Below are 13,286 nucleotides of genomic sequence, written 5' to 3'. Positions count from 1 at the left end.
AGAAATATTGAATTAGTTTCCAATATTCGTTGTTGGATTAGATATTATAAGCCATAAATCTCCAACTGAAACTTTATCTACCTAGTCTCCCTTGAAGATTATCCGAGTAAGGTTGGGATTTGTGGGAAAATTGATGGTAGAAAGAGTAGTAAGAAGTGGTGGATTATGCTTGTTTTTTACTGAGAATGTGGAAGTTGATTTGATCGGGTACACAAGAAGTCATATAGACGTTATGGCCACCTCACATAATGCTACTGGGTGGAGATTCACTAGACTGGATGGGTGACCAGATAGAAGCTTACGATATGTGTTTTGGGTTCTTATGAAGTATCTCGCATGTGAGTATCAAGGGTCGTGGTTATGTGGGGCTGGCTTCTATCAGAAGCTTTGGGAGGTGGTAGGATCGAATGTGTGTAAAATGTACCTTAAAGTGCTTAATGGAAGTAGTACAGTGCGATGTATGAATGAAAGCATCATCATGTTAATTTCGAAGGTAAATGAGCCCTTAAGAACCACATATTTTGGATCAGTTAGCTTGTGTAAGGTATTTTACAAAATCGTTGCCAAGGTATTAACTATTCACCTGCGAAAGGTTCTAGGCTGATAAGTGTTTAATTTGTTATATATTTGATGTCAATTCCCTCAACAAATTCATGTAGTTTATTGTTTGAATAACTTGTTTACTTTACCGCTATAATGAAGTAGTTGGTAAATTCTAAATACAAATAATTGTTAAATTTGATACGGTTAACGACACATCAAGTTTTTGGTGCTGTTGCTGGGAACTATTTCAATTAAATTTATTATTCATTCATTTTGTCTTTAATTATACTAATTTATTGGTTGCTTGCCTTTCAGGTGTTTAATTCTGACGACGAGACGAAGGAGAGACTTCAAGCAAAAGTAGTATCTTGAAGGCTCGTCATCCCACATTTCACACACAATTACTGACAATCCTTTATTTCAATGTCACTTTCAGAGATTTAACATTTCTCAAGAGCCATTATCTGAGGAGGACAATTCTGACTCAGATTCATCAATCAAATCTCAAGCTCCTATGGCTCGACAAGCGATGTTGAATAAGTCGGTAGCACCAGATCTTGATCACCAACAAATTTTCATTCGATATCCATCTCTAGATGTTAATTTTAAGCTGAATTCGGGTCTCATCCATTTGTTTCCCTCATTCTGTGGGCTGCTTGGTGAGTCCAAATAAACATATGTAGAAGTTTCATATTGTATGTTCTAGTATGAAGCTCACTGCAGTAACTGAAGAGCAGATCAAGTTGTGGGCCTTTTCTTTCTCTCTAAAGGATGCCGCTAGGGCATGGTTGTACTATCTCCCATCTGGTATCGTAGATACCTGGAATAAAATGAAGACTGTGTCCAAAATTGAACCAATAGGGCTTCCGGACTATGTCCTAGCCTCTGGGAGCTTGAATTCTACTAAACCGGGTTGTAGAATCAATCCCGAGCCCTTTGATTCGGGTTTCCAAAACCCTAAGCCACATATTCCAAATTTCCCTTTTTGAACCACGGTGCCTCCTAGTTGCACTGCGACCCCACTTTAAGCTGAGGTGCCAACCTTAATTCTTAGGCAATTTGCTCCGCGGGGCGCTTGACTAGGCAGAGAGCCCACCAAGATTTTCCTCCCATTTTTCACCACAGCGCCAAGGCAGTCAAAGGCTACCCCTGCCTCAAAGATGTTCATGCGGGTTGCAACGCTCATAACCAAGCAACGTGGTGCTACTCTACAAACCCAGAAAACCAGTGATTTCTAGAAATCACAAGTCTCCCAAAATCACCCCAAACACAAGGTTTCAACCAAAATCGACCACATAAGTGGTCCCAATAACACAAATACACAGATATCAACCTTCAAAACTCCCAAAAACTCAACCAAAACCCAAAATTAATAAATTCTTCAAAAACACTAAAACAAACAAAACTCAATGACTTAAGCAATTTGATTTACCTCTGAGAATTCCAATTCCTACTATTTCCAAAGCTTGTCAGCCCTTAGTCTCCCCACAACAAGCATCAATTACAACCAAGCTCTCTCCTAGACCAAAGAATCACTAAGATCTTTAAAACATCTTCCTGAAACAAAACACAAGTGAGAGAGAGAGAGAGAGGGGGAGAGAAATGAGAGAGAGAAAGAGAGAGTGGAAGTGTTTTCTGATTTAATCAACTCAGCTTAGGCATATACAACTATATGGTCCAAAATACCAAAATGCCCCCACTTCACAAATTTCCTCTCAAAGCCCTCAAGGGCAAAAAGGTCATTAGACACTCTAATCCCACTAAACCTACAATTACACTTATAATTCCCAATTAATTTCACCAATCACGAAATACCACTATTTCCCCCAAATACGACTAATACTCCAATGAGTCCCGGTAACCCACCGAATTACCAAAATACCCTTGGCTCACCCTGAGCCGGGTATTAATCCCTGTTGTGACTTTACCATTACTTTGCTCAAAAGGACCGACTCCTGCCTAATATCTCAAATATATTCACATAATAAAGTGGTCTCAGTCATATAACACAATAGAATCACAATTATGCCCTCAGCGGACCAAAATTACAAATATTCCCCTGTAAATAAAAGCGAGTCTTTATGCACATTCAATACACATAAACATGCATAACTAGTCATATTATAATATAACTCATCCAATTCACATAATCACATAAATATTCAATTAAATTGTATAATATCACATAATATTCCAATAATGCCCTCCTGGCACCCTAATCAAGGCACTAAGCCTTATTAGGAACTTTAGGATGTTACACCTTATGTTAGCGTTTAGCTGTTTACATTATGCTTTATGAGAATAAGAATGCAATTACTCAAGGCTCTATGATTATGCATCTCTATTAGCATCCTGCAGGCATTCATGAACGAATAGGAACAAGAGTGTGTTACTGGGCGACCAAAATCTTTCTATTAGCATGCGATGGCTTGCCTAGAAGAACTTGCCTTGTGCGAACAGAGGTAGAAGAACTTCTCTGTTAGTACATGATGACTTGATATAAGCGAACATGAACACTATACTTGCTTGTGAGAACAAGCATGCTATAAGTTATGCTCATCATTCCTTTGAAGGAAGTAACTAGCAGGTCTGAGAACATTAATATTGTTATTCTTTGACATGTCATCATGCCCAAAAGATGGGTATAACACTTTCCCCCCAAGTCAATTTTCGTGCTTCGCTCAATTCTAACATAGTTATGTGAACAACTGCCCCATTCTTTTTGGGTTATACATGAAAGTGGCATTTAACGCGAATAGTTTTACCTTTTTGTATCTATTTGCTTTATATTGGTGTAGTTGCACGAACAAGCAGCTTCTGACACACTTCCTTAGCTACATGAACACATGGATTTTTACCTCCTTCCCTTGTACACAAACAGATGGCCTTTGGCCTCTTTCCTTAGCTACACGAAAAAAAAAATTCTTTGAAGATGCAAACGAACAAGATTTTCTTTGAAAATGCAAACAAACAGGATTTGCTTTGAAGATGGAAATGAATATGATTTTCTTTGAAGATGCAAACGAATAGGATTTTCTTTGAAGATGCAAATGAACAGGATTTGCTTTGAAATGTAAACTAATGAGATTATCTGTGAAGATGCAAATGAACAGGATTTGCTATTAAAATGCAAACGAGCAGGATTTTCTTTAAAGATGCAAACGAACATGATTTTCTTTGCAAATGCAAACGAACAGGATTTTCTTTGAAAATGTAAATGAACAGGATTTTCTTTGAAGATGAAAATGTACAAGATTTTATTTGAAAATGCAAACGAACAGGATTTTCTTTGAAGATGCCAACGAACAGGATTTGGTTTGAAGATGCAAACAAACATGATTTTCTTTGAAGATGAAAACGAAAAGGATTTGCTTTGAAGATGTAAACGAACAAGATTTTCTTTGAAGATGAAAATGAACAGGATTTTCTTTGAAGATGCAAACAGATAGGATTTGCTTTGAAAATGCAAACAAACATGGGCATACCATTGTGGGCGAACATGCATACTACTGTGGGCGAACATGCTATTCTTGGTAGCTTTGTTAGGCTCTAAGCATGAACTTCTTTTCCAATTAGCCTAGTTTAGGCTACTATGAGCAAAAAGACTTGTCTTTGATTTTTTTTAATTCTATTTCAATATTGGGTACACGTTTGGGTTAACATGCCAATCTCATGGGTGGGGAACATAAGTAGAAATTACATTAAAGGATGAGTGAACAGAATAGAAGGTTATTCTTAATTGATAACAATCCGAATTTCAAAGTTATCATATTTTCTAATAACGATCAAAATTTCAAAGTTATCATCTTTTCTGATAACGATCAGAATTTGAGGTTATCTTTTTTTTTTTCTGAAAGACTGTGGGCGAACAACCTTATTTATCTGCTTGTTGTTCTCATATGACCTTATTCTCATTTTTCCTTCATGGATAGGTGAACAAACTCTTTTGCCTTCATGATCAAACAAACAAACTCTTTTGCCTTCATGGTCAAGCAAACAGACTTTTATTCACGAGATTTTGATTTGTTCTCTTCTCGTTTTAATAGTAGGGTGAACAGAACTCTATTTTGAATTATTTTTTTTGTAGAAAATATCTTCTTGGGTTCTCTCCTATACCATGTGTGCCCGACAACTGATTGAGGAATCTTGGTCCTTGATCACTTGTTACGTAGTGCTTGGGTGCTTATAAATGTTATGCTATTTTATAGTAAGGCACGATATGCTAGCAGAATTCTTTTATCAACACCTTAGATTAATAGAATCACTTTGCTCACTTCATGTATATAGATATAGGTGAATAGGTTATGACATGCAAATAGCTTCCATGTTGGTACATGTCCTTGTACCTCTGAGGTTTTTGTTCGGCCAATGTACAAGCATAGTATTCCCATATTGCCTTTCATTATTTCCGAGCTCTTCTTTTCCACTTCATTTTTGTGACAAGAAAATTGGCGAACATGTTTCTTTAGGAAGACCCATGGGCGAGTAGGCTTCTCTTTGTAGGAACAGAGTTGAAGGTTACTCCTCCAACTGGTGGGCGATCAATTTTGAAGTTTTACTCTTTTCTAATAGTGATCATATTCTGAGGTTATCTTCTCACTAACAACGAGCATAATTTGAAGTTATCCTCGATCAGAGCTCAAGTTTGGTGTCTTCTATTATGAGGATACTTCCGAGTTGATTTTATCTTATCGGTTCGAGCCTGGTTCAACCAGGTTTAAGTTTTTTCTTAATAGCTACATGTTAGTACTCAGGTCGTGTACTTGGTTAAGACCAGGTTTTTATTACTTAATAGCCTACCTGTTATCATTCAAGCCTCGTACCTAGTTAGGACCAGTGTTTTATAGCTTAATAGCTTACATGTTATTATTCAAACCTTGTACATGGTTAGGACCAGTGTTTTATAGCTTAATTGCAAACTTGTTGTTATTTAGGCCTTGTACATGGTTAGGACCAGGATTTTATAGCTTAATAGTTTACATGTTATTATTCAGGCCTTGTACCTGTTTAGGACCATGATTTCATAGCTATGACTTTTTCATGTTAGTATCTTAAGTTTCATTTGGAATCATATAATAACCCTTATTGTACTAGCTCGGTTTTCATTTCCAAATTTCACTTTTATACTAACTTGAATTTTTCAAAGCTGGATTGTGTTATTTAAACTTCCAAGTACGTCTACTTGTTTCATTAATTCTCACAACCATTTTGCATACTTATTTAAACTTATAAGTATGATGAGCTTATAACTGCTCACAACTCATACTCCTTTATTCATAGAAGCATGGTAGGCTTAAAATATTACTTAAAATTTTGTTGAACAAAAAATTTATAATATTGTGCCTTTTATACTCGGTTATCTCTACACATCAACTTTTTTCCAAAAGTTCAAGACAACTTTTTTTTCTTCTAAATTTGTGTAGATTTTCTCCGAGCTCAATGTATGGTTATATCGAACACCTATATGCCCCCCAAGTAACCAAGTTACAAATCTTGAGCTATTTTTAGCTTGTGTTCGAGTTGGCTTCCTCTTTCCTGATTATTATCAAAATTCAAGGCTATCTTCTTTCTGATAATGATCAGAATTTGAAGTTATTCTCTTTCATAATTAAGATCAGAATTCAAGGTTATCTTCTTTTCTGATTGTGATCTCTTTATGAAGCAGTATTTAACAGTGATCCCTCTGAGAAACAATCTTTGTTCATACCCCTAGTAGGTTGTGTTATACCGGGTATGCGACCAAAATATCCCCTTTAGGTCTGTCTTTATGCTTCTGCTCACGAGTTGATCTTTGAGGAGTGTCTCCATTTATTCTCCTTCCAATTTGGAGCTGACTCTTCTCTTGTCTCCTCGATAGGAGATTACCTCGGTAAACCCCTAGTTGGAGAAAGGTGTCGAATTGGAGATGAAAGGATAAACAGATAATGCTAACAGAGTTTTTCAAGCAAGTTTAAATGCTTGACATTTTTTATCCTTGTTCCCATCTTAGAAGTAACCTTGGGTGAACATGCCCCTTATTGCCCTTGCTCCATTAGTCTGTCAGCATCATGTTTGTAAAGGTAAACAAACATGGTCAAATTGATTCTGTTAGTTCCTTGTTAAGACACACGAGCAAACAAACTTCTTTTGCGATTGTCGAGAAGAGTATGTCTTCATGCCACAAGCGAACATGTTTATTCTTTGTATCCGTTCATTCTCTATGTACATTGTCGAACGAACAAGCTTGCTTCTTACTTCCATTTGTCTGTTCTTTTATGATATACATGATAGGCGAAAAAACTTGTCTTTGGGTCTGTGTGGTCATGACTCCGAGGTGAGCACTGAAATTCGTTCTCCTTGCTTTCTTTATGTAGATGTGTGAACAGGTGAAAATGTGTTCCAATCCACTTGTGTGCGAACAGTTAGTGTTCTGTTCATTTTTTACATGGTTGCATAGGAATGCACTATAAACGAACAGGCTCCTTTGATTCTTTTTTGGATGATGCATAATGCAAATTAATTCGGAGATTACTTGTTCAAGTCAGCTCGGATGAAAGGTACAACTCAGTTCAAAGATGACTCGTTCCAGTCAGCTCAGGGATTAACTCCGTTTATGGCTCGAATGACTCGTGTAAAGTGATGACCAACACTATAAGATATCAAATACTGATCAGATGACTTGTGTAGAGGGGTGACTAGCCCAAATGACACATATGGATTAGCTCAAAAATATATTATCTTTATGACTCGACTGTCTCTGGTCTTGGAATTATCGCTAATGATTTTGAGCTGTTAGTTCCATAAGATCCATTTGTTTTTAAAGCTCTGTTCAATTCTGCTAGTTTTAAATACTCATAAACGAATAGAATCTCTTTCCCATTAGAGCATCAATTTGAACTCAAATTCCATGAAGCTTGCGAGTTGATAGCTCGTATGAGTCATCTCGAAATTGCATGTGATGACAGGCGAACAAGATTCTTGTACATAGATGAGCAAACAAGTTTTCTCTTGGGAGTGAGAACTTGAAACAACTTTGGAACATGCCAAATCTTGCTAATATTCTTCATTTTGAATGCTAGTCATTCCTTGTAGGAATTGTGTTCGCCCCTAATGTATACAAGTAGGCGAACAGATTTCACTTTTTGTTAGCGTGTGTTATGTACAAGTCAATGAACAGGAATTTTTTTGAGGTTTACAAGCTTCATTTTGATATCCATCGATTCCATAAATGCATACATGAAATTAGGGTTCTAAGTAATCAATTTATCACTGTATACAGCCTAAAAAAGTCATCGCCTTACGTGGATCTTTCCCTGAACCGCCGCGATCGCTCCACCTTATAACACAAAATTGCTAGATTTTTAATTTTAGCATCATGCTCCAATTTGAAAGCAAAATTATTTTTCACAGAAATCTGTGATTTTTCTTGGATGAATATGGTGTTGTTCACGATTTGCAATTGCATCGCATATGGCATAGGTACAAACAAACAGGTGGACTGATCTTGCCCTTGTCGAATTTGGGGCTTTTTTGGAGAGGATTTCACCAAAGCTTTCGTTTGTAAATTTTGTTAGATTGATTCTCTTCCTCTTGAATTTTCTCCCTCAATGAAAGCACTAACATGTTGACACCGTTTTTCGTCAACTTGAGAACATAAGAGCGTGGATTCAAGATTTGAGATATAATAAAATAAATAAAACCATATTTTATAGTGGTTTGGCCCCAAAAAGATGACCTACGTCCACTTAGTCACTTTTATTGATATTTAAGATTGAGGAACCATAGTTTCCAGTGAACTTACATTCCCAGTTATTCTACAATCCTCCTTCACTTTGATATTAAATAAGGACTTGTTTATGTTGGGGTTTTATGCCCTAATTAAAACCCAAATTCTTTGTAATCTCATTTTGTTATCAATAAAAGAATAGAAATCATTTTTTGACTTGGTCAATCACTTTGCTCACATGTTTTATTTTCATGATTATTTGTTTAATATAAACTTCTATTAAATCTCGAGCATATAGCTAATCTTATTTATAGTGACGTAATCATAGTGGAATATAAATATGATTATATGTTCAAAATAAGTTAGTCCTAAGATTAGTCAGTGCACATGATTTACACTGACTTGCCAATCTACGATATGATCTACTTACACATTATAGTGTTATGTTCTTTCCAGAACATTAGCATAGTAGATAAGATCGGATGTATTTGTTACATCGGACTGGACTGATATTGACAGTTGATAAGATAAGTAAACATACCGTTATTATCTATTCTAGTCATATCATATAGTTGACCATAGGTCAATTCAATCTCAATTCTGAGTGGTTAGTATTCTAACTGATTGTATTATTTGAGTTCTTTGACTTGTTCGTTACCAGCTTACCCTACGGACTAGCCCATACTTACATCTTGGGAACTCGGTAGTATAATTGAGTGGGAGTGTTAATCATAGATATGAACATCTATAGCTTCTGATGAAGAAGTGAAACGATGGTTTCCTTTTAGGTTGGTTCAAGGTGTTAAATGATAGAGATCTCATTTCAGTAATTAAATTAGTTTACTGAAATATCATTTACAAGGAACTAAGTGTTTTAAGGATAAAATACAATGAGGGGTAAAACAGTATTATAGTCCCATCTCATTGTAGACTGTCTATAGAGGATTGAGTGACAATTATGGTTGTAACAATGGATAATTAATAGCGTATCTATATTTGTTATAGAGCGTTCTATGAATTCAAGAGTGCAATTCCAAGTCTATAGTGGAGTCACGAGGAATTAATAAGTTAGTAAATTTATTTGTTAGATTTATGATAACTTATTGGAGCTTGATTTCATAGGCCCATGGTCCCCATTGTACCTTGGATAAAATCATCTAGATATTCTCAATTAATTGATTTAATCATCAATTAGAATTATCAAAGTTGACCAGGTCAATTTTGGATAGTTTCACAGAGTTGTGTAATTTTGAGAAGAAAAGATAATTTATGGCAGATTTATTAATTAAGATAAATTGGTATCTAAATTAATAAATAAGTTTAAATAAAGGTTCAAATTATAAATAATTAATTTGACAAAGGATTTAAATAATTATTTAATTAATTAAATCAATAGAAAATAATACAGGCCTTGATTTTAAGTCCAATGGGCTTATAATCAAATGAGAAATTTCACGGGCCTATTGCCCATGATAATTTTGACCTAGGGCTTCAAAATGGCTATTATTTTATTGATTTTTTAATTAAATTAAATGGCCTAATTGAGTCTATAAAATGAGTGCTTAGAGAGAAGTCAAAACAGTAGTTTTGAGAAGTCACAAGTCAGATTTTCTGATAGTTTTATATTTTCTCTAAACACAAGTCTTTTTCTAAGCCACTTTGTTATTTTCTCTTCTTCTCTCTATATCTATCTCATGTGTTGAGAATTGCCCACACTAGTCTAGGTGGTTCTAAGGATACATTGGAAGATTGTGAAGAAAATAGAAGATCGGTTCAGTTTCTTGATAATACTATGCGACAGAAATGATACAAGAGTTAGAGAAACTGAAGGAATGACTCTTAATTCCGCTGCGTATACTGTAAGTATTATATTATTTGTTTCTCTTTGAATTCAATTTTAGAAACATGTTTTAGGCTATCTTGTATTAATTTTTTAAATATTAGATATACATGAAAATAAATAAAGATCCTGTATAAGTTTTTCCAACAGTTTATACAATAATGGAGTTTCATCATTATGAATTGCCTCCCCTATTTCTATCACGTCTCCTCTTATTTACAGTAAGGAGTTTAGGGTTACATTTAAATCATAGGCCTACACTATTGGGATTGGCCCGTAAATAATACAATACAACATTATAATTACAAAAATATCTCTGTATTTTGTAAATGATGACTCCATTACCCGTTACTAATTCTGTTAGCGTAGGTATCCTGTCTTGAATGAACATGCATAAAATAACCAAGAGACATGAACACATGTCTCTGTTAGTGAATTACCACCTTCTTGAGTGAATAGGAGTTGCAGAATATGGCTAGGCGACCAGTGCCCTTTCGTTAGCATTTAGCAGTTTACTTTGTGCTTTGTGAGAACAGGAATGCAGTTACTCAAGGCTCTGCAATCATGCATCTCTATTAGCATCTTGCAGGCACTCATGAATGAACATGAACAAGAGTGTGTGACTAGATGACAAGAATCTTCCAATTAGCGTGTGATGGCTTGCCTTGTGCGAACAGAGGTAGAAGAACTTGCATTGTGTGAACAGAGGTCGAAGAACTTCCATTGTGAAATTAGAGGTAGAAGAACTTTCCTTGTGCAAACAGAGGTAGAAGAACTTCTCTGTTAGTACATGATGACTTGATATAAGCGAACGGGCACACTATACTTGCCTATTAGCGCATGCATGCCATGCTTGTGAGAACAAGCATGCTGAAAGTTATGTTTATCTTTCCTTTGAAGAAAATAACTAGCAGGTCCAAGTTCATTAATATTGCTATTCTTTGACAAGCCATCATGCCCAAAAAATGGGTATAACAATAATAGAAAGTCAATGTATGAGTATTGGGAACACTTCAAGATGTTATGTGCTAGCACCCGCACCATCAAATAAATGAATGACTCCTCATCCAATACTTTTATGAAGGTTTATTATCACTGGATAGGAGTAGTATTGATGCAACAATTGGGGGAGCCCTAGTTGACAAAACTCCTACAGCAGCGAGAAGCTTGATCTTGAATATGGCTTCCAATTCCCAACAGTTTGGCATTCGTCAAGATCCTACTCCACCACCCAAGAAATAGAATGAAGTGAGTACTACCGTTAAACAACAATTGGCTCAGTTGAGTTATGTGGTACAACAACTAGCTTTAGGCCAACGAGTGGAGCCTGGTAGGATATGTCAAGTGGTGGGGCATGCTACTGATACTTGCCCTACCCTTTATGAGGTACAATATGAAGAAGCAAATGCCATAGCTAGGTTCCCAAGTCAACCAAGACAAAGATATGACCCCTATGCAAACACATACAATGAGGGGTGGCGTGATCACCCAATTCTTCAGTATGAGAACCAACCACCTATACAACAAGGACCCAATAGACCACTAGGGTTTAATTATCAATAGAGGCCTCCACATAATTATGCACCTCAACCTCAATAAGCACCCCGTGCTACACCACAGAGCCAAGGTTAATCCATTGAATATTTAATAAGGGCTTTAGCAAGCAACACATTTCAGTTTCAGCAGTGAACTCAAGCGTCATTGAAAAATTTAGAGAACATAGTGGGGAAAATCGCTACATCTCTAAGCCAGTGTGAGCCTCAGAATTTTGGAAAACTCCCATCACAACCTGAGAAAAATCCAAGAGAGAATGCTAGCGCAATTACATTGAGAAGTGGCACAGCGTATGCTCCACTTAGTGCATCACCATCACCCATTGTATTAGTTCCCAATCAAGCAACATAACCAGTGGTGAAAGAAACTCCTAACTCAACACCGTTGTCTAAGCCTATCGTGCCTACATATGTCACTCCTCCACCATTCCCAAGTAGGTTGATGAAGTTGAAGAAAGAAGAAATCGATAAGGAAATCTTAGAAACCTTTTTTAAGGTTGAAGTGAACATTCTGTTATTCGAAGTAATCAAACAAGTGCCTTGATATGCCAAATTCTTAAAGGAGTTGTGCACTAATAAGAAGAAGGTGAAGGGTGATGAGAAGATGAGCATGGGAGAAAATGTTTCAGCGGTACTCCAAAAAAGGCTTCCTCCAAAATGTAAGGATCCTGGAATATTCACAGTTCCTTCCACAATTGGGAACAAGAGAATTGATTGATGCATGTTAGTTTGGGAGCGTCGATGAATGTAATGCCCCGACTAATTCTAGACCTTGGACCATTAAAAAATACTAAACATAACTACTATTTTGGAATACATATATACATAAAATATTAGTACTTTATTAAAATCCAAAATATGATACGGAATACAAAATATTGTATGGGATCTCATTGTTATTTATATAAAAACATAAACATAATCCTTATTTAATTGTTTAAAATCTAAGTGCAGAAATACATAAGAACATAAATTAAAAGACTTGAAATAACTTCATCCTCAATCTTCCAGCAGTCTATTCAATCAATCCATCCCCAATACACATGCCAAGTTGCCACGAATTCGTTCTACCTTCCAAGTTTATTTTCCTACACCATCTAAAATAAAAGGAATGAGCCTAATGCCCAGCAAGGAAAATCTACTAAAAACATATATCATAAATCGTAAAACTATTTACTATAAACATATGACGTAAAAATGTATATCATATAGGACTACAATATTAATGGCCATTAACTCATTACGGTAGCATGTGATAAAACCTTCTAGGTCCTTAGTCTACTAATCGAGGTAGGTTAGATCACAATGTAGTATATGATAACCCATCTAGGTCCTCAGTCTACTAATCGAGGTAGGGTAAATCATAATTCTAAACCACGATAATGATAAAATTCTTGGGGTTTGCTATCTAAGCAACTATAAGCCCCAAGCAACTATAACATAAAACATATTCATATACATATATGACATATCAACATAACATAACATAACAGATCACATAAACATATGATAACACACATATTCTAACCCATTTTCCTTACAAAAAACTGGGATATTGGAGACAAAAACGGGATTGGGAAAACTCATAAAATCAACAATAAGAATCATAAGTTTCCAAATAAATGGAGATGAAAAGGAGATCTAA

The sequence above is a fragment of the Humulus lupulus genome, chromosome 2 (assembly GCF_963169125.1).
Source record: "Humulus lupulus chromosome 2, drHumLupu1.1, whole genome shotgun sequence".
NCBI lineage: Eukaryota > Viridiplantae > Streptophyta > Magnoliopsida > Rosales > Cannabaceae > Humulus > Humulus lupulus.
Note: the sequence above shows the minus strand (reverse complement) of the source record.